Here is a 23,600-nt window from a genome sequence, read left to right on the forward strand (position 1 = left end):
TGTATGGCTGTGAAGATAGTCTCTAGAGGTGGGGGAAGCAGCATACAGTGGTCTTCAGCTTCCTTCTAACCCAGATATTAAGCAGAGCCCTGGTCTACAATACAGAATTATGACAGTATAACTAAATCAATCAATCACTCAGGGTGCGGAGAGTCCACACCCTGAGCGACCAGTTATACCAACCCAACAGTTGGCACAGGCAGCACGATGTCAACAGGAAGGAGGAGGAGGAGGAGGAAGAGAAGCTCTCCTGCTCACATACCTCCACCTTCAGGAGAGGTGGTAGCTAAGCTAATGGGAAAGAGAGTTCTCCGTCGACTTAGGAAGGCTTTCACCACAAGTGGGGCCGCTGCACCTATGCACATTTGTAGGATAGACCTACCCAGGAATTGCCTAAATTCTACCCAGATTGCTGCTGTTTCTCCCTCATCTATAGCAAAGGTCCTTCAGGAAAACTTAGTGCTAAAACTTCACTGTGAACTGCTGGACCCAATCCCGCAAGTTCCTGCACAAGTGTGTTGTGTTGCACTCACCTCAGGCCACTGACTTCTGAGGGGTTCCATGCAGGCACAGAACTTTGCTTGCATGCAGAAAGTTGCAGGATCGGGGCCATCTGATGCCAAGAGATTGAAAAGAAAATCATTGGGGGTAGCACTGAAAAGATGGATCTAATTGGTTATTCAGTTCTCTATAGTCTTATCTTGTCACCAGTTGCTGAGGGGCCTTCAACCTTAACTAAATCCACAGCACAATTCATGCAACAAGAGTAATTTTAAATGTTGCACCACAGATGTGTAACTCATTGCCAGTAGTGCCCCGATTCAGTCCATTGATAAAAAAACCCACCCTCTTCCCAACATCTCCAGAGCTATCAGAATCCCCCAGGGCTACCTGTGCATATTTCCCAGAGCACATTATTCCATTCCATCGTGGGACAGTAAGGCATCCTGGATGACGAAGCAGGTAGTTGTCTGCTCTGCCTATGAAGGTGTCTGGATACCCTGTCACCGAACCATCCAGGTCATGGAAAATAGAAACTCTGTCGTCATCATTATCATTGTCTCCAAACCATTGGCCTGATCTGCCAAAGAACACCTTAAGTCCAACCTATAAGAGAGCCAGAAAAAAAGCTACTGGTGTAGCCAAAAATGGTTACTGGGTATAGAAATGACATATGTTAATATGGCTCAGTCAGGAGCACTTCTGAACTAAAAAGTCCTGTGGGTTCAAGTCAGTACATCAAGACTTAAGCTACTGACGTATCCTGAATTTAAACAGAGTTTTGATAGTATAAAGGTTATTTACGGGGATTTTTGTCTTCCCTTGTTTCTCAGTGCTGAGGTATGCTTTCATGAAACCAGGATCTTTGGTTCCTAGAAGGTCATCTGCTCCTATTGCTTACTCCTTGAAGAAATAAGCAGAAGAATGTAACCTGAAGGGATCATAGGCCCTCAGTAACAGGCTTGTTCTTTCCTAGAGACAGCTGCCCAACCTCAGGAAAAATTGTCACTAGCACCTATACACCATACCACAAATATTAATCCTGGAACCTTTCCTTGCAACAAACCCCATTGCCAACTCTGTCCACATATTTACACTAGACACCAATGACTGGACCTAAACATGTCAGTCACATGATCATAGGCTCATATTCCTGCGCTTCCACTAATACAATCTATGCCATCACATGCCAGCAATGCCCCTCTACTATGCACATTGGACAAACTGGACAATCACTTCACCAAAGAATGAATGGACACAAATCAGACATTAAGAAATCTGAATACACAAACTGGTAAGTGAGCACTTCAACTTGGTAGGACACACTATTGATGATTTAATAGTGTGTGTTTGAAAACAGAGATTTTAACACTAGATTACAAAGGGAAATGTCAAGCTTGGAAACTAGATTCCAATTTAGCTACCATGAACTCAAAGATCTCAATTATCTTACACAACACAAGGACAACTTCCCCATCTTTGATATTCGCAGTAATCACAGGCATCCGTCTTAACACATACTTGGAGGTTTTTTTTTTTTTTCCCCCCTCTCTTCCCTCCTCCCTTCTAGTTGATTCATCAGCTTTTTTCTATCATTTTTAAAACTCTTTCTCTCAATTATTCTCCAGATCTGAGGAAGTGGGTCTGGCCCACAAAAGCTCATCACCCAATAAAAAAATATAGTTAGTTTTAAGGTGCTACAGGACTGCATTTTTGTTTTGTTGAATAGATTAAGCAGCAATGGAAGCATATGAAATTATTAAGAAATGAACAAATTTTACAAGAAAATACCAGAAAAGTAAACTTCTAACATTTTCACACTTAGAGATTTTATGAGACTCTGAAATAACTAGTTCAGGACTTGCTTTAACGAATATTTCAATATATTTAATATATTTCTTTTGGAATAACAAAAGAAAACCTAAAATCTGAATTGCCTCGCCTATGCGTAACCCTTTTTGAACTAGCTGAACAGCAAAGCAAAAGCCTAAAGGTCTGTTACAAAAAATAGAATGCATTAGGGAGGCTGCAGATGTTAACAAAAAGGTGTTGCCTATTTTGGTGTCTAAAGAAAAATTAATAGGTCACTAGATGATGGTGACGGTCGGTATTTTATATTATGTATTTTTGGTTGAATCCCTCAGTAATGTGTGCTAGACAAGACAATGGCTTGATCATGCAGACTCAAGGAAGTAATCTTACTTTAATTCATCTCACTGACTTTTCTGAAAAAAGAATTACTCATGTAAGCAAGGGTTGCAGATAGTAAGTCTAATAAAGATTTCAAAAGCTCAGTCTTACAAAGCCTACTGGGTAAGAGTCTGACAGTATCCTTAGTTACTTGAGAGGTCCTGTTGTTTAAATGGGAATGCTCACAAAGGGAACCACCACTTGCATGAGTAGAAGTTACAGGAATGGGCATTTAAACTAGATTTTATTTAGTCTAGGCCTTTCCTTTTACTTTAAAGTAAAATCAGATCCTACCACCCTGTTTCTCTCCTTCACCTAATGTAACTTCTAGCCTCTTACTGAACAGATCCTGTAATCAAAATAAACAAACAAACAAACAAACAAACAAACATCCACAACAACCACCCACACATTGACTTTCTATGTATGTTTTTGAGCAATTTCAACTGTTATTTCCCTGCAGAAAACTCTGCCAAAAGGAGCTACTTGGCAAAGAAGGTACTCTATGGCTACATTTTTGTTAAATATCTAAAAGAGGAAATATTAATAAAAAATGTCAACATTATCCCACAGTTCCAAGCTCTGCTATGGATACCTTGCAACAAGTACATTTCTTGGTTTGAATATGAACATTGCAATGGCCAGAGATCAGAAACCTCAAAAACAAAGCAAAGTACAGTGTATACAGTTTCTATTCATTTAGTGCACTAAGTCTTTCTAGCCACAAATACAGAATCTTTTACTGCTCTTTAACCTCTAACCTTTATCCTACGTTCTCCTCTAAACTTTGCAAGTGAGAAATAAAATGGCTAGCCTAAGAATTCAAGTTAAAGGTTCCGCTAAATTCACCGTTAAACATGTAACCTGAGAAATGATCTGTATTAATTTATAACTACTCTGGGAAATGTCTTTTGTACTGTAGAAAGATTAGACACAGAAAGAGATCGACTTCCAGATACCAAGATTTGGAAACAGAGATAAAGACCACATATCTGGCAGTCATTACACTCACAGACATCAGTGGGAACGCTGTCTCAGTGACAACTACAGACAATGGACACTATTTTGAAGTTATTCACATACACATTTGCTCTTTAGAGCAGTGGTAGGCAACCTGTGGCCCGTAGGCTGCATGTGACTCACTGGGGCTCCACCCACAACCTTTACATGGCCCACCACTGGGGTTACACTGCAGCTCTGTGACCCCCTGGCTGCCCTCTCCCCCACATATATCTCACACACCGGTGTACCAGAGCCCCACACTTCCTTGTTTCTCCTCTCCCTCCCAGCATTTTTGGAGCTGTTTCAGACGATTCATCAGGCTGAAGTGCTGGGAGGGAAGGGAAAGAAGCAGGTAAGTGAGGGGCTCCAGTGCCCTGGAGTGTGAGAAAGCGGGGGGGGACCTGAGGGGCTGTTGAGCCACAGGTGAACCCCAGTGGGCCACAGGTTGCTGCAGCCCACTGAGGAAAGGGGGGCACACATATAATGATAGGTGTGGGGGGCTAGTCAGGGTTGCCGATCACTGCTTTAGAGTGATGAATTAGACAGAATGATTGGAGTGATTGGCATAATGATATCTTTGCTCAGGTGTTTGGAATATTACAATAGCAACTACAGGAAGATCGATTAGTAGGCTGAGGATGCAGTCACAGATGGGACAAACATTTAACCTAATGCCTCTCTAGTATCTCACATGAATATCACCATCACATGTACAGTATGTGTACACACATCCCGTCTTATGGAAAAGCTCTACAGACACCAATAAAAGAAAAAACAAACTTTCCTATAGTTTTATTTTAATTGAAAGTAGAGTTGAATAAGAAATTGTATATCTTCAAGAGAGTTTGATGGGATGGTGCCAAACACTTATAGAAAAGAAGCTCACCGTCTCTCATTATAGGTCATAGTCATTAGTATATTTACAGGAATGGGTTGCCATACTCCAAGAGAAACTCGTCAACCAGCATAAACCTACTCCTTGCCCATGTTCATCCCCAGGGGAGAGCAGTAATCCATGAGGGGGTGGCACAATTTGAGAGGTCCTGCCACAATGCAGATGAGTAGAGGTGGAGAAGAAGAGTGGCAAAAACTGCCCCATGTGCCTCCAACAGTTACCAACCCCTGCCTCTGCTGGGATAAGCTCTGCAGCTCCAGAATCAGGCTGATCAGCCATCAATGGATGCACAAATAGCAGTGTTACATGAAGACATCCTACTCGTTATCAAGTGACCACCAAGATGAAAAAAAGACAACTCCTCCCGTTTTATAGTCACAACTCCCAAATTATTATGCCTCTCATTCTGAAGCAGACATTAAGGTCCTGATCCTTCAAGCTGACAAGCAGAGACGGATCCTGCTACTCATGCAAAGCCCCACTGAATTTACTGCAGCTACACAGAGCTCCACTCGCTTGAAGCACCTTGCATGAAAGGCACCCAAATCAGGTAAGAATGAACACTCACTCTTGTACTATAGAAAAATACGGCCAACAACTTAAGCCACCTGTTTCTATACAATTGGACCCAAAGCTCATTGAACTTTGTGGAATTGAGGGCCCAGTTCTGCTTCCTTTGGAGGCAACATTTTAAAAAATAAAGGAGGTCTTTTAATTCAATGGCCTTTTCTTCTACTCCCCTCATCTTCAGGGTAGAAGTGGCCTGAGAGAAGGCACCACACAATTCTGACTGGTTTCCCACCCCGACCTGTCTGTTTTGAGCCACACTCTCATAACTTCCATTTTTTAAGTTGCATGAAAACTTCTGTTCTGCCTGGCACTCAGGAAACACCGTGTTACAATAACATCTAAATAGAAGGCTGACTGCTTAGATTGTGAGGTATTCCCCTCCCATTCACATGGTACATGAATTTTGCCAGCAACTGCACATGATAATGGAGCATCGTTAGGCTGCATCCAGACTTCCTCCCACATATAACTCCTCTGTGCACTTCCAGCCATGCAAAGGACCACAAAACTGCCCTGAACAAGAAGCTGGAGGTTCTCCTAGGAGGGGCAAACCCACAGATGGCAAAGAGCTGGCCCAGCCTGCTGAAAAGGGGCACAGCCACACCTCAGCTCCAGCTACCGCAGGAGCCAACAACAGTCAAAGTTAGAACACCTGCATGGAGCTAAGCTAATCCTGGCCTGCCGGAAGATTGTTTGAGCTCAAATGGGGACCAGCTCTCCCCTGCAGAAGCTTGCACAGCCTACCACAACAGGGCCTCTGCTGAGCATAGCTCAAAGGAAAACCACCCTCACATGCAGGCCAAAGAGTAGGAGATGCCTTTTAAATAATCACATTATTCATAAGTGTAAAAACAATGTAAAGTTTTCCTTAGCAACTATGCACACACACTATATGGACCTAGATAGGATATTTCCTCCTGCCTGTGGGACATGTCTACACTGCACTGCACTCACCGTAGTGGGACTCAAGCGAGAATGCTAAAGATAGTGATATGGATGTTCCACCTGGGACTGGAGCTCAGCCTCCTAATCTAAGGGGGGGCAGCTGGGCTTGAGGTTGGACATTAGGAAAAACTACTTCACCACGAGGGTGGTGAAGCACTGGAATGCGTTGCCTAGAGAGGTGGTGGATTCTCCATCTCTGGAGATTTTTAAGTCCCAGTTTGACAAGGTCCTGGCTGGGGTGACTTAGTTAGGGTTGGAAGGGACCTCAGGAGGTCACTGAGTCCGGCCTCCTGCTTCAGGCAGGATCAGCCCCATGATTCTATGACTCAGGCTGAAGAATCCACACTGACATTTTTAGTATGCTAGTTCAAGCCCCAGCCATGCAAATCTTTGTCTACCTGGGGGGAGAGGCTTGGTCCCAGCTGAAATAAACATGTGCCCACACAGACTCATGGTACTACATGACCATTTGTAGGCAGAAGACTAACAACTGCTTTGAAGAGAGCCTTTAATAGCATTTTTAGTTTTGTTATTTTGTAAGTGCGCATATTTTCCTTCCCTCAGAAGCAATCCATGGGTTTGTCAACAGAAACATAAAATAGAACGCTTTTATAGATGGGAATGTTTAGCTGTTCTGTTCCACTTAATCCTTTGTTTATATCTCACAATTAAGCAAGATCTGACTAGTTTTATTATTGTCATCTAATCAATGAGCTGATTACTTTTATGATTATGCATGACTAATGGCTTTAGTATCATTATGCATCATTACATGTGCAGGGAGAGTAAAAATAAGCCATCCTTTAGGGAATTTAGTTTCCCTTTCACTATAAAAAAACCTATGGCTGGAAACGTAAAAATGATTTAGGGGCTCTACTTTAATTATAGGTTATCCAGTAAATCAACTTGCCACAGAACATAGGCAACAGACATTTCTAAAATTTTACTTCAGGATCAACAGATCTGGATTTAAGCTGCATAAAGCAGAAATCAGAGTGAAAGATGTTTTCATTAACTACTAGAACAGAGGTGTTTCTTATCCAGCATCCCTGGGGAAGCCAGATAATAAAGTGTGCTGGTTATTAGAGCAGGGCCGGCTATCAGCCCCAGCTCTACCCACCATGCCTGAGCAAAGGTAGCCAGTCCTGCAGCAGCCAGCCTCTGGCTGGGTATGAAAGTTAAACAAATGATAGATAACCAGGCTTTTACTGTAATTGCTTTTAAAAAGGAGTTGGCAACACCTTAGAGATAGTTGTTGGGAACAGACACAGGAATTATATGGATACTATGTTTTAGAATAAACCCAGCATGCGATATTTGAGCACGTTTATCTAATTCAGATTGGAGCAGCATTTAATAACTCCACTGAATGGTTCTGCCTGGTAGACCTTGTATCTTAAAAAGGTAAGGTGCCACAGGACTGCTTAAAGGCTAGCAATTTTATTTATTAGGTAATGAGCTTTTGTGGGTAAGACCCACTTCATCAGATCATCTTACCCACAGAAGCTCATTACCTATTAAATAAAATTGCTGGCCTTTAAGGTGCCACAGGAGTGTGTGTAGCTACAAACTGTCTTAAAAAGGGTGGCTGTAGTAAGCAGTCTTCCCAACCTGGAAAGGCACAGTGACATTCAAGCTGCTATAACTTGGCACAGCTGCATTTTCAATTTTTTTCCGCCCACTGCCAGGCCTACAAATGTACACATCCAGCGCTAAAAACCCCACCTGACAGCACTTCTTCTGATTACACTCCACACTCTTCAGGTCCACTGCAAGACCAGACTTGTGCCTTTTACATTTTCCTCAAAGCACACTCCTCATTCCATGCTGAATGTTATACCTTCATTGTAGCCAGTTCCCCTGAGGGATGCAAAAAATGCACGACTAAATAATCCCTTACCCTTGTTCTGACTTCAGGTGTGGCATATATCAGTGATAAATATACAGGCCTGATTGCTTTAACTGCAGCAAGGATGAAGTGTATTATATTTTTCTCGCAGTAACATAGCAGTAACTATGCTAACACAACCACTTTTATATAACCAGTGCTTTTTTTGTGCTAGTACTGAGTACCGGCCCCTCCACAGCCCCAGTCATGGGATTGGCTGGGGAGTGGGGAGCCATCTGAGTACTCTCTCTTTTTTGTATTAAAAAAATAAAGGCGCTGCATAACACATCTGCTCCTGTTGCATGGAGAAGAGACATGAACATGTCCTGCTAAGGTAAAGAAAATAAGGCCTGCGAGTATGAAAGCCCTTGAAACTTCCCTACAAAACAAACCCAGGCTCTGAGCTTAGGTTACTGAGGTTCATGAACCACATAGCGAGTTTGCACCTTGTTTTGGGCAAGCCCAGGGCTGGTCACGGTTCCTTGCAAAGAAACCACCCGGAAGTCAGTAATGTTTCATGGTTTTTACATCAACCCAGGCAATCCTCTAGTGATTTGGGGGTAAGAATGTTGTTTTGAGCTTCACCAACTCAAACAAACCAAAAGCCTCAAAAGCTAAACTCAGAGATAAGAACACCACATGAGTCCAAGAGAAAAAGCTAGAAACAGCCAAATATTTTACCACCTCTCTTAGAATACAATTATGGGACCAGATCTAATAGTTCTTATTCTGAGCCAGTCCTCGCTGGAATCCATAAAAGAGAAGGATCCAGGTTCTGTCTATGTATCTAAAAAGCATGCTGCGACATTCTGACGCCAAGTCCGGTTAAAGTTTGGGTTATGTGGCTCTCAAACATTAGGCCAGCTCCTCACCTATAGAAAATCAGCATAGCTCCATTGAGATCAAGGGCACTGTGGATGACTTGCATCAGCTGCCATCCAGGCCTCTACATTTATTGTAGATTTTCAATCTCTGATCACCCGAAAGTTAAAGGGTTTGTCAGAGAACCTCTCAGCACTCAAAGACTTGTGCAAGTCAGACAAGTTCAGCCCACACCACACTCCCATTCCCCACCTCCCACTTACGCTTCTCTCCATCCTGATCTGTGACACATTGTTCTGAGGGCTCATCTGCCAGGAATTCTTCATAAAAAACCCAATGGCACTTGAGTAGCGGTCTGCAGTGGGAGTAAACTTTCTGAAAGTACATTTCTCCAGCCTCACCAGCCCATCATAGATCTGGAACCCACAGATAGGGAACATCCTGTGGAAGTTTCAAAAGGGAGAATTCAGTTTTTAGACATGTGGTCCAGATCACCACTTTCTTCCACAAGCACAGAGACACTAAATTCCTCTCTAGCACTTACATCCTCTTCCTTGTCCTAGATCAGGAACGCACTGCTCCAGCCTAGGAGTGCTGAATAGCCTCCTCACCTTGTAAGAGGCACTCAGCTCACCCCAGTTAAGGCTCAAAAATTGGAGCCAATTATAGATGGTTATAGGAGCGATCATGGAAATGAACACAAGTTAAATGGAAAAAAAGGGCACGTAAGAAACACCTGCCATAAAGACCTGAAGGCAGACACTAAAAAAAGACCGGATACCCCTGATCAGAACTGGAAAAGATCACCCAGGACAGAGGACGCTGGTGAATGGTTGTCAATGGCCTACACTCCAAGATGTAGGAGTGGAAGAGGCTTACTACTACAAGGAAATAAAAATCCCATTCTGGAGCAGGATCTCGACCAGCCCCACTTTATGGCCCCTTCCTGCCAATCAGATGGGACAAGATGCTTGTAACAGCTTCCTGGGGAGCTCCCTGAAGTCAGAGAAATCCCAGGGACTACAGGACCAGTCTGGTGGCTTCTTTGCCCCTTCTCCAGCCCAGCCATGGGCAGCTTTGCCAAGGCAAAGGGGCATAGCTAGGAGACTGATCCCCAGGCTACTGGAATGGGACCTTGAGAGCAGTCACCAGCTGGTTCAACCAAGAGGAGCTTGTTTTTATCCTCTCCCCACAAGCTGGTCAGGCAGCACATGGTCACTCCCAGGTATTGGGCTCATGATGTTTTACAGTGTAAGATTACATCTTCAGGGCTGGCCCGTGGACTATGGTCACATGGCATAGGATACCAAAAGTCAAGGAAATGCTATTTGAATTGCAGGTTAACTGTTTCCCCCCCACCACCACTCCTCTTATTTACAGTACTGACTTCTGTATTCCTACATGCCGTTTGACTTACAAACGGCCTACAGAACCTCTGTAAGAGAGAATGAAAGGGGCCCATTAAGACAAGTTTTCACTTAATTTGTTCAGAAATTTAGATAAAGCTGGACTGCTCAGGAATCAGGAACAGGAAGCCTATGTGTAGCCTCTTGTCAATTACAGGATCCCCAGCTGTGTGCAGATCATATTATATACAGTGAGATGCAAGAGTGAGATTTTCTTGCATGTGACTGCAGGAGTCTATCCCAGGCTTCAGGTGCTTTAGCCAACTAAATTACGAAAAACAAAAACAACAGTGCAACCAGAAATGATCTGAGGCACACTTGAAACCTAAACCTTAATCCTTAGTCCACTGAAATCAATGTGCTTTGGATAGAGTCTTTACAATGCCTTTGCTTGTGCTATATCTAGTCTGTGGGTGTATTCAGGACTTCAGTTTCCAGGACTGATTCTAAATGCACTTTAGGTTTAGAATTCCAAGAGGAGACATTGTGTTAGGTGGCAATTTTCCTTCTTTCCAAGTTTGCAGAAAGTCTTAACAGTACACAGTTGTTAAAAGGAACAGTCTGCTCCAGTGCAGGAGTCCACCAAGGGATTGCCTGGCTCTGATTGTACAGGTTGCTCTGCAGAGAGCCAATTTCATAACAACGATAAGCAATTCCAGACTATACCTGTCTAGGAGATAGCTGCATGCAAGACATGTTATAACACCCAGAAAATGCTGTCTATTGTTACTTTTCTAACAAACTCCTTCATAGAGGTGTGTCATGAATTAGAAATTTCAAAACAACGGTCGTATTTGCTGATGGCAGGGGTAATTGTAGGAATGCGGGGGTATGCACTGACTGTTGGAGAAGGTTGTATTCTCATAAAAAGGTCTAAACATACAACCTTAGAAAGAGAAATAAGATCCTGAATGACTCCTCTTGCTTTGTCAAACCAGGTCAAACGTAGTTCAGGCAGGAATTAAGTAAATGTACACCCACTATAATTTATTATATCACATTCAAACTCTAGCATACAGTACCACCCAGCCCCTTGTATGGTGATTTCAGTGGGAGAAATGCCTGCATCAGGCATGCAGAATCAGGTACTTACTTAGTCAGGGTGTGTCTACTGCAATTAGATGCCCGCCTCTGACCCATGCCAGCTGACTGTGGCGTGGGCCGCAAGGCTAAAAAGTTTCACTAGACAGTTGAAGTTGGGCTGGAATTGTGAGACTCTCCCCAACACCAGGGATGCCAGACCTCAAGGTCCATCCAAGCCCAGACACCTTCACCCCACATATTCAGCCCCTTAGCTCAAGCTGACAAGCCAGCCATGGGTGTTTACTTGCAATGTACGCATAGTCTAAAGGAAGATCCACCATGTGCACCCAAGTTCCTTTGGTGTTAGATGGCAGAGTGCACAGACAGCCGCCCCCGCCTTCAACTCTTCAGTTCAAATGAGAAACTATGTGGCTCTCTTTCTGATGCCACCACTGGCATGTCTGGGCACAGAACAATATTTACAATTGGGTTATATTGTGACAAGAGGGCCAGCCAGCCCTGACACTGGCTGCAACTGCAGCCTTGAAGAAAATTTCTTGTTTCTTTCAAACTTTCTAATCCACTCTCCAGTGATTAAATAAGTTAGGCAGAAAATTACAACAAAAAGACATCCAGTTGTTAAAGTTCTCAATGCATTTGAGAATGGGTCTTATTTGGATATTCATTGGTTATGGCCTGTATAAATTTCAATGGGCATTTGCATTACGCGTTAGTAGACAAATTCATTCCAAAGGCTTTTATTCGATCACATTTTTCTTATGTTATATCAAGAATAAATGCTACTTGAATAACCTACTTGTTTCAAGGTAGAGTTCTATATTCTCCATTTGCCCCTCTTCCCCAGTAGCTGTTTTGTCCTCCCTGGGAGCCAATGTTGTTGCTTTCTCCAACAAAAATGGAACGTGTAACTTCCATGCTGGAACCTTCATCTATTGGGAAAGTTCCATCACTAGAATTAGACAAAGAAAAATGTAAGGTAACCATGCAGCACAGTTCAGAAGAATCAATAATCTGACAGAGCTTTTTAGTTGCACTTCTGAAGCTGTCATTTTTAATCTGAAGAGATATATCTGCAGGAGTTAAAAAAGCTTTAGAACTCAAATTAGTATTAAGCACCAGCAAGAATGCTAATCTGATGGTTCAGACAACTACAGTTTGGTCTGATTTTCATATGGCATCCTCCATCCTACAGTATTTTACTAAGCAGGAGCTAAATTCCAGTTCAGCATTAAGTTACAAATTCTTGAGAAGGGAGGGCTGGGGAGAAAAAACCCACACAGCTAGGATCTGATCCATAGCTCACTGGGAATCTTTCCATTGAGTACAATAAGCTTTGGATCAGACTCTTAATTAATTTGTAAGTGGTTTCTGGTTTACAGCAGAACAAACCTTTCAATTACCCATGGGTGGTAGGAATGTAGTCAGAAGAGCCACTCTTCAACCACAAAGAGGGCCCTTCCTGCCACTTCTAAAATGGACATTTTTGATCTTGCCATGACCAGAACACAAAACTCCTTGAGCATGCACCAGAATCTTTATTTCCTTTTAAGCTGTAGATGCCAATTATTATGCATTTCCCCAGATACAATAAAAGAAAGAAACTGAAATGCCATATTGCCCTTTTCATTAATAATTGTTACAGAAAGAGACCGCAGGTGCTTTGGGAAGGACAGGTGAGATATGACTGGGAAATCTCTCCTCACCTTCCATGCTTTAGTGTTGTAAATTGTGGAGAACCCTGAAAACATGGCTGATTGACAGAAATCAAAATTACCTAGCCAGAGTGAGTCCAATTCCATTGTCTGAAAACCTAGAAAGGGAAAAAAGAAACACAAATGGTGTCAATTACTAGAAGTGTCTGATGTTAATTTGTCCTACAGACTCACTTATGCAAGTCATGCACAAAATGATATAAACGCTAATTACCATAACTTACCCACAGTTTTGGAATATAACATCACCGCCCCTGGCCCAGGCCCCATGGTCATTATTTTTGAAAGTGATCAGGCCATCAATTATGGCAGGAACTCGTGGTTTTACAGGGTCAGCATCTTGATGTGGGCGGAACCTGAAGCAATCAATCAATCAGTTATTATACCAGAGCAATGGGAAATAACCTTAAAACTCAGGAGGTCCTGTTGGTCACATCAAACTGTTTCCAAACACTGAACGGATGGGTTCAGAAAAAGTAGTTTTATTTCTGTTTTCAGCTGAACTTACACATTCAAAACATTAGCTTCATTAACGTACCAGATCTTATTGCAAGGCCAATATTAAGAGTGGAATTCTGGCCCCAATGAAGTCAATGGAAAAATACCTCTTTATTTCAATGGAGCCAGAATTTCTCCCACATGGGGGATTTTCAGAAGGAGCTAAATGACTCAGGAACACCAGGTAACATTTTCAAAAGCTGCTTTTAGAAATCCTACCCACAAGCTCCACTGAAAGCCCATGGGATTTGTGTTCCTAAAGCCCATTGGCATTTTAAAACTCCCACCCTGCAAGAACCACCAGCCAACTGATAATCAAGTGACATCTCTTAAAGTGGGACCCTTGTGCTGGGCAAAGCTGTCAGACACAGATTTGTGTGAGATTATCACCGTCAATAAATCTTCCCACACTTGCTGATTACTAAAGACTGCTAAGCTTTGGGAGGGGAAACAAGACCTTTATTCTGCCCCAGTCCATCTTCAAGCTTGGTTTAATTTTTCTGCAAACTCATGAGTCTGTATTGTCCCATCTGCTTCCAGCAGGAAGGGGGCAGAAGGAAATCACAGAAAGGGGAAGTATCACTTCTACAACATTGTTGCCCCTAGCCTTCAACTCCTGAGAGACTACCAGTGCTTTGTGAAGCTCAAGTGCAGGAGTGAGAAGGGGTCAGTCAGTACACAGAGGAGAATGGCTGATCTCTACGGCTCTGCTCCCCAAAAAAGCCACAGGATTCTAGTGGCTCCGACAATGGCATTGAGCACTTACATCCCCTCCCTGCTAGTGGCATCCCCATAAGTTTCTCTTTTCTGATACATTTATAGACAAAAAAAGGGGACACTTCAGCATGACGATTGTTGCAAACAGATTATGTAACAGAAGGCTGAGACAGTGCCTATGGGTACAAATTTTGTTGTGAAATTCATTGCATTATGTAGATTTCAGCAAACTAATTGACCACAAACAATAGTTAACCAAATTGCTAGCCAAATGATGAAGGCTCCATTCTTTTCAAGGACTCCTCTGCGTACATCTCAGAGGTTCAAAAGTTACATTTAACATTTTTGATCAATACTAGAAGTTCTGAAGTTTGCCAGGCTGTGTCTATATTCTCAGTAGATCACTGGATGTTGTTATGGATGGAACATCTGAGTACACTACAGGCTCTTGGGGCACCAGAAGAAATCCATGAACCCAAACACTATCACCCATACAGTATTTACTCACCTGGCATTATCTACCGTGAGATACTCCCTAGGATCTTCAGCGCTGGCTTTTGTCGTCTTTACTCCCTTTCCAATAAACAAGCCAGCCTGAAAAAGATATACGACTTCAACTATTTTAACAGGACCACCATGCAATGCAAGATAAAGGCCAAAGGCATTAGAAAAAGAAACAGTAACTTGTGGCTCCCTGCACTCAAAACACTGAAAGCCCGTTGCATGCCTGTGCTATTGACCCAAATTTGGACACTGTTGAATTGTGTCATTATTACAGCAGCCTTGGAGCAATATGTCAAAGTCAAGGCAGAATGCTACAGGTCTATGCCCTTTACACAGTCATTTCAGTTGGTTTCTGAGCCTGAACCACAAATTTACAGCCCCTCATGCCAGAAATAAAGAACTCCTGCTAGCCCCTGGAGACTATTTGAGAAAATAATGTCACAGAGAGGAAACAGAGTTCCTGTTAATTCTGTCAGTTAAAAGCCTTATTTCCTCTTAGACTTGTAATTTCTTTACAATCAAAGGAGAACTTGAGGCAGAGAATCACAAAGTTAAAGATTGCAATGCAGTGCTGTTGCAGTGATGAACCAGCACACGCAACTTCATCTTGTTCTACCCATGTGTGAAGTTCTCGTGACCTGCTGAAGCATATTCTACTACAACATCCCCTGTTTGGTACAGTAATATTTCCCTCTTCTCCATCTGGAATCCTAAGCAATAATGAAAAACTATTTTCACAGAATTACCTGTCAGTAAGATTAAAGTTATTGCAGTTTTTTGGAAAATTGGCAGATTAGGGTTTGGCACTTGCTCAGCTATTTTGTAGGGGGTCTGCCCAGACCCATCCACCTCTAACACTGCAGTAGACAGTAACATGCAGCCTTCTGCCCCCTACATTACATCATGCCCTATGTCTGCACTACACTACTGCTGCATGTATCGCTCTGTGTGATACAGGGGCACAGAGGATGCTGCAGCAGCCCCAAGCTCCTGACCTAGTGCCATGGCTGCTATCTGAATGCTGTGGGGCTCTGCTACCAGCTCCATGCCTGGGATCCTGGCTGCCAGCTCTGTATGCTGGGGGACTTGGCTTCAGCCCCAAGCATGGAAGGAAGGAGGGCTCTGCTGCCAGCCTTATGCCCTGGGGTCCTAGACGCTAGCCCTGCACACCACAGCTTTGCTCCCAGCCTCTGTGGGGTGGGGAGTTAGAAGGGTAGAGGTAAGGCAGTGGGTGTCACCACCACCCCTTAAAAATGTTCCCATGCCACTGCCTTGTTCATCTGTACCAAAGGAATAATATTACCCACTTACATTGCCTGACCAGTATTAGGACAGCATTATGAAAGTGTTTCTAGCCCACATGATCTGCAAACTACCTACAGTAAGTACTAAAATCTTCCTACATCTGTGCAAGGGTACAAAAATCTTCTATGTGCCTTGAAGTTCGAATGGACTCTGTTGTTGTAAAATATCCCCAAGGGAGTAAACTCCGCCTGTCCTTCTGGGTATTGACCCTCAGACTGTCCAGTTGGAACCCGGTGGAAGATATACCATATCCCAACATCCTAAAACATAATAAAAGGGGGAGAATATGGAGCAGTACAATACAGCTCCTATAGTATTTAGCAGTGCTATCATCACTAAATAGAAATATAGATACATGGAATAAAGTTTTCAAAGCAGCTTCCTACACTGGAGGCTGCAAAATGAGCATGCACTACCTTTTGAATACAAAACCAACACATTGGTCTACAGAAGCTTACTCAACTTGCAGACCATACCTGTGGATGTTTTATGTACATCTACTGGGGTGTGACAGCCCTGAAAATAAAAGACACAATCAAAATGATCCTAGGGAGTAACAAAACAGTGTCGGCCAAGCTTATATAGCATAGCACAGCTACAAAGACTCCCATTGTTTTAAGAACTCCACCCTTTGTTTAAATGATATTTTTGTGGACAATAAAAGAATCAGTGATGTCATGTGTTCATTTATGGAACTACATAATGAAAGTGTTTTCCTGTTTAAATCAGAAAATTCTATGAGTAAATACTTTTAGTACCTAATTTGATCATTTTTATTTCTTAGCCAGCCTATTACATTTGTAGGGTAACCGTGTTCATGGGAACAATCCAAAATCTATATGGAGTAGCCTTCTGGAACTGCTGGCTTGCAGGAATAGCCTGAATACTTGCAATATACCTATGCTAGCCAAAAAAAGCAGCCTTAGTTTACTCATGAGTAATCCCAATGATGTCAATTGGTAACTGTATCGGGCGAGCAAAAATTAAACAAATTAACAAAAATTCCATCCTGAAAGATACAGGGATATTTGGCTAAACCATACTCTCATGAGCAACCCCAGATGACTCAATGGGATCATATTTATTTGGATGTGTACTTCACCCACTGACAATAAGGTTCTCCCCTCCTCCCCCCAAACAAAGCCATGTTTTTGTTGCACTAATTATTATCTTTACATTTGATCCCCTGGTGTACTCAAGTGTTAATGACTAGTTTAGTTTAAACCAGTGGTTCTCAATCTACAGCCATTGGTTGCTTGTGGCCCAGTCAGCACACAGCTGCAGCCCATGGATGTTTTCAGCCCCATATAAGTAGCACTGTGAGCTGCATATGTAGCCTACTACAGTGAACAGGTTGAGAGCTACTACTCTACACACTAGTCTAGATTCATCTATGGGGGGGGCGAAGGAAGAAGGAAAAAAAAAAAAAAAAAAAAAAAAAAGGGAAGCACCAAATGGGATTTAAATATCTGCTTATAATCAGAGCTAAAATGAGCTCCATTCATCTGGCAGATTTCATGGAGCCTTCATTATTCCAACTGAAAAGATTCAGAGATGAGCAAAATAGAAAAAAAAACAACAAAAACCACAACAACAACAGGGAAGTAATTCAACAACACTAACTGGCAAAGATTCAGGAGTCTAACAGAACTCTCCATGAGATTCCACGCTCAAGACACTTTCCCTAGTAACCAATATTTTAAAAATAGAAAGTTACAGTAGAAGCTAAAGTTGGTCCTGTGACCCCCAATAATAGCATGTGGCAAATTTGGGGCGGGGGGGGAGAAAAACAAAAAGACCACCCACACTCCACTCTAAGGCTGGGTCTACACTAGCACCTCCCTTGCAAAAGGGAGATGCTAACAAGACACTTTGGGATATACTAATTGAGGCACTGCATATTCACTGCAGAGCCTCATTAATGGTGCTTCATAATGGTGGCTGCAGCACTTCAAGATGCCGCTTTTAATTGCGCGTGGCTCATCTACACAGGGGCCTTCTAGAAAGGGCCCCGCATGCTTCAAAATCCCCTCACTCCCATTTAGTTATAGGAATAAGGGGATTTTGAAGTGTGCAGGGTCCTTTCAAAAAGGACCCCATGTAGACGGGCCACGCGCAATCAAAAGCAGCGCTTCCAAAGTGCTGTGGCCACTATTAAGCTAATGAGGTGCTGCATATTCATTGCAGAGCCTCATTAGTATATCCCAAAGTGTCGTGATAGCATTCCCCTTTCGAAAGGGGAATGCCAGTGTAGACCCAGCCTAAATGCCTTAGTTTTAGCTCAGTATCATAATTCAGCACTGTCAATGCCAGACACAAGGGCTTATAAAAGTGAAAAGAGTTATTGTGCTCCTGAAGGCTTACATGCAGTCAGTGCTTGGTACAGGTACATAATTCCTATATACATTGCCACGGATTGCAAGGCACATGGCTTCATTACGGTCTGTAGGCAAAATTGTTCCAGGCTTAGTAAGGAGTCCCAAATTGTGATAAAATGTATTGCATTGTTCCAGCCCATCTTCCAGGAAAAAAAAAAAAAAAGTGACCCAAAGTATTATAGCCAATAGTATCTTTCACCTGAACCAATTACACAAAACATGCATTACATGTTAACAGCTACAAGTAAGTACTCTTATGCATGCTGTTAAACTTTCAAAACCTTTTGGCCTGAATTTCCAACTTTCTCTCTCTCTCTCTCTCTCTCTCTCTCTCTCTCTCTCACACACACACACACACACACACACACACACTTCTCACACTGAAGTCAACAGCAAAAACTCCCATTAAGATCCGAGCAGCATCACATTAATAATCAATAGTAAGCAGTACGGTCCTATGTTTAAAAAACTGTACTGGATTCTGTTATCAGACACAGATAAATTCAATATTGTATCAACATATGTGTGTTATTCATAGATACTCTAGATTTCTTTGAGACGTTTTGCAAGCTGAAAGAGATAGAGTAAGTGTTTTAAGCCGAATAGCCTGCACTATTAAATGCGATAACATTTTGCCTACGTTCTCTGGTCATTAGTTCTAATGATGTGCAGAGGTTGCACTCCATGGTCTCAGCATTCTTAAGATTAACTTGACATGTGTTCAAAAAATATTTCATTAAACATACTTTGACCAAGGGGACTTAGCATAAGCCTGCTTTGATGCAAATCTTACAGCGAGGATTTCTAAATTTGTCTTTGCAACAAAACACAGGGGAAGAAAAAAAAAAAAAAAAAAAACAATATTTTTTGCCCAATTTTATTTAAAATGTTTCATTTTAAAAGACACCTTTAACTCTGTACTTCAAGTGACATGTAAGCACATTTACTCATTCTCTATACACGCAAAATTTCCATTACTCAAATGAATCTCAATGTTCATGTAAAGACTGCAAGATTAAATAACATGAACCCACTTGTTTTCCTCTATCGATAGAGGGCAAAAACCAGATATAATGATAATCATACTCCTTTACAACTTGTACCTATCTCATAGAGCTGAAAGGGACCTTCAAAGATCAAATCCAGTCCCATGCACTCACAGCAGGACCTATCACCATCTCTGACAGTTTTAATTTAAAAAAAGAACTACTACTTGTCTCAGATTGCCCCCTCAAGGACTGAACTCACAACCTTGGGTTTAGCAGGCTAATGGTCAAACCACTGAGTGCTTCCCTCCCCCCCATAGTTAAGTATGTGTGTATGAAGCTGGAAAATAAATAGTATGATAGTGTAGGTTTGGGCATGGACCTGCTAAACCCACGGTTGCAAGTTCATGCCTTGAGGGGGTCATTTAGGGATCTGGGGCCAATAGAAGAAAAGAAAAGTGTGGAGGAAGGAGGAGGGAAATGGTGAATGGGCCTGCCAAGAGGGCAGGGGACTGGACTTGATCTCTCAAGGTCCCTTTCAGCTCTATGAGATGTATAGCTCCATATGTATTTAGATCCATAAGCAGTGGCACTGAGGAGCAGGCTGGTCAGTTCAACCTTGCCAACAGAAACAGCTAAACCCATTTCTGAGCTAGCAGTGCCACGTGTCTTTGTCAGCCTCCTGAGAAGGACAGTGTTCTATCTGGATATGTCATTTCACGTTAAAGCCAGGAGCAGTGCTGAGGATACTGTCAATCAGCAATAGGCTGAAGAATAAAAAACAAAATACTCCTTTTTGGAAGAAAATCATTAAGCAGTAAATCTCTCCATGCTAGGGACAGAAGTTCAGTTGCATGCTTTGATTCTCATGGACCTAGCTGAGGGTTGCAAACCTGAACTATAAATAAATTGTGACTGATGAGCCAAAACCGGCCCTGTCTTAAGCACAAATTTTACCTTTAACCTGGGCAATTTGTTCTATGCAAGCTTCCTAAGTAACTTTCATATCTGAAATCACACTAGCTGCCCCCCAACTGGAAACAGTACTGTTTAAAGATCATTTATATTTGCCCCCACCACAAAAAAAAAACCCACACACCATCAGGGTCCAAATAAAGACCAAAAATTATGATTGCAGGGCTGATTATACTGGTGTATCCATAACAGATTAGAGACTTAAGCCATAGATTTGGAGAAGTACTACCTATCATACAGAGATATTAGGAGTAGCACACTGTTGTATGCTTAGGAATAAGCTGTCTACTCAGCAGCCTAGGCTCCAGTCATGTTTCCAATATCAGATAGTTAGGATGCTTCCAAAAAAACACTGAATTATATATAGCTCAGCAATACAATATAAGTGACCTTCTGGCACTGCAACTTTATACAGTAATGACTACAGTGTTCAGTAGCATGTGTTGTGCATGGCACTGAAGAAGGCATGTCACAGCCTGCTTTGCAGATGCAATAAATAACCAAAACTGTGCAGAGGCTGCTGCCATGTGACATGGAGCAGTCTTAGCACACAGAGTGGATAGCTGAAATGCTGGCCAATTCACTGACATGCATACAGTCATGCCACAAAGCGCTTCACTCCACCTTGTATTTTGCTAAAGATTCAGGTTGTTCATTCACAGCAGCATAAAAAAACCTGGAGAAAAACCCTACAGCAAAGTTTCTCTGTGCCAAAACTCTGACATGTCATAACATATGGCCAAATTAACATGCATATGTAATACTCAGTTGCTCATGCACTGAGATACATGTTCCCTTCTGAAATCTCAAACTGATCTAAGAGGAATAGCTATCCACTCATTGATTTGTGGAATCAAAGCCTTTACAAACCCACATGCTATCCCCTGCAGTGCTAGATTTTGCATTTTGGTTTCTAGTTAAGTTGACAGATGTGAAGTTTCATTGACAGCTCCCTACAGATTACTCTTTTAATGTTGCACTAACTGGAATAACTTGTGCTCTTGAATCAATTTAATCTCTAATTTTTTCACCAGATTCAAGAAGGTCCCATGTAAATTCATGATTATCTTTTTTGGGGGGAGGGGAAGAATAGGGAAAACATTACTTATTCCATCAGCTTTTTAAGGTTCTGCCAATACAAAACAATTAAATTGTAAGAAACTAACCATCAATCTCTTTTGGAGAAGATTTAGACAAAGCAAATAGGTTCTCAGCAGGTGCTTCAGCCCCTTACAGTACAACACCAGATTTTGGCTTTATGTAAAAAAAAAAAAAAAAAGCCCCCTTTCCTCGAACCACGGGCATGTACTGCAAAGGGAGTATTAATACGCACCCAAGTTCCAGCAGGCAACAGTTTTATGTACAGGGCAAGAATAATCTTTCATTAAAAGTGCATAGAGGCCATGGATAGAACCCTGTAAATGCATGGATATCTTTATATCCACGTCTACTCATTATATCTACTTATTTTTGTGGATAAAGCGTTTGTATCAAGAACGCTGTAAATCTGCAGATATCTGTGAATCATTGTTGCAGATGCAGATACCAGTTTTGTATCTGTACAGGGCTCTGATTATGTGTAAATTGGGTTGGGGAGGGGAGTAAAAGGAAAGAGGGTTATGATTAAAACATGGGCTTAAGGGGATTAAACATGCCCCACAAGTACTCTGCTGCCAGTAGGGCCTCACTTCAGCACATAATGCCATTTTGGGGGAGTGGGAGAGAGACAGAATATGGAGATGCTGGGGTGATTAAGTTTTCTGACTAAATCTTGGCACTTTCCTTGTGAGCCATATTTTCCAGTAAGCCCCTTTACAAATGACCTCTGCCAGACTTTAACCCAAAGTCAAAACTCTTGGCTTTGCAGTGGGCATTTGGGCCCCTTCTTCCTCATGTGTCTTTCCCTTGGATTTATGGATGTTTGGTTTTAGGAATCTTTCTAGATAGGTTTAATATTGTTCCAGGCTTCAGCTACAACTCATGTGTATCTTGACTGCTAAACTCCAAAGTCAGTAACTTTACCATAAGTTTGATGAAGGCAGTTAAAATTTAAGTAAAAGTTCCACACTATGACAGACAGCTCTGAGCAATCTCATCGTGTCTAGTTGAAAAAAAATTTTAAGTTCTGTATATTTTATAAATGAATAGGACCACTAACGTCAATTCTAAGTTTGAAGTATTTCAAGTTATTCAACAGATGCACTGGGGGAAAAAAAAAAGTCATACTTTAAAAGTACTTATTGCATGGTGTTAGAACATGGTAGGACACATTGCAAATTGTTTAACATTCAGCAAAATAAACAAAAAGTACTTGGCGCTCAGTAAAAGATGTCTTACCAGAAGGCCATGTGTTCCATGTATGGCAACACACCTAGAGAAACAGTGGTGGATGGCCAGATTATCAAGGTAAGTAGGGGATTCATAACCCCCTTCCTCATCCGCATCTCCAGTCAAGTGAAAGTGAACTGGTTAGCTGCCCAATATTTGCTGCCCCATGTTTTTTAATTCTACTCCTGCCATGTGAACAGAGGTAAAATCCCTTTGGATCTGTTGAAACAAATATAGACCTACGGAAAGAATTTGCAGTACAAAAATGTGACAGAAAAAAATATTTTCAAAAAAAGCATCAAGTAACATGCTTGATTCTGCAAAATGTTAATCTGCTCCCATTGATTCCAGTATAGGATTCGGCCCAAAGGTTGCATCTTTGTACATGTCTGAACTTCCCAAATACCTAATGGGTAGTGGTGTCCAAAATGACCAGTAAATGAACCACTTATAGCATTTATGGCTGGCAGTATACACACTTGTGCAATAACTGTAGAAAAAATACTCTTACTGTGTAGCAAAGAGTTATATTTAACATGTTTATGGTGCCACCAAAAGTTTATTTCCTGGTAGCCACAGCTCAAAACAAAATGGTATTGGACTACATCTTTTGAATAGCTCTGATTTCATCACCTGACCTCACCAAAGCTACACTGATTTACTTCAACTAAGGGGACAGACAGTCACTTAGGGGGAGGGGGGAGAAGAAAAAATGCCATCACCAAAAACAGTTGCCTAAATTGTGAGTGGGACCTGGCTGTTTGCACAGAGGTGAAGACCTAGCTTCATCCTTGTTCTCTTGAATGGCTGCCAGGGGGTTGTGGGAGGGAACGCTCACAATAACAGGCCTTCTGCTCTGGGAAACACAAGGAATGCTTGCTCCTACACTGAAAATGAAGCAGGGTGTGCAAAAGGTGAGGTCATGACCCACCAC

General features: G+C 42.1%; 1 pseudogene; it reads right to left on the reverse strand.

Moving 5' to 3' along the window:
- Positions 1-23,600, reverse strand: part of LOC142019866 (cell surface hyaluronidase CEMIP2-like) — a 69,223-nt pseudogene that overhangs the window by 41,609 nt on the left and 4,014 nt on the right.

The sequence above is a fragment of the Carettochelys insculpta genome, chromosome 12 (genome assembly GCF_033958435.1).
Source record: "Carettochelys insculpta isolate YL-2023 chromosome 12, ASM3395843v1, whole genome shotgun sequence".
NCBI classification, from domain to species: Eukaryota; Metazoa; Chordata; order Testudines; family Carettochelyidae; genus Carettochelys; species Carettochelys insculpta.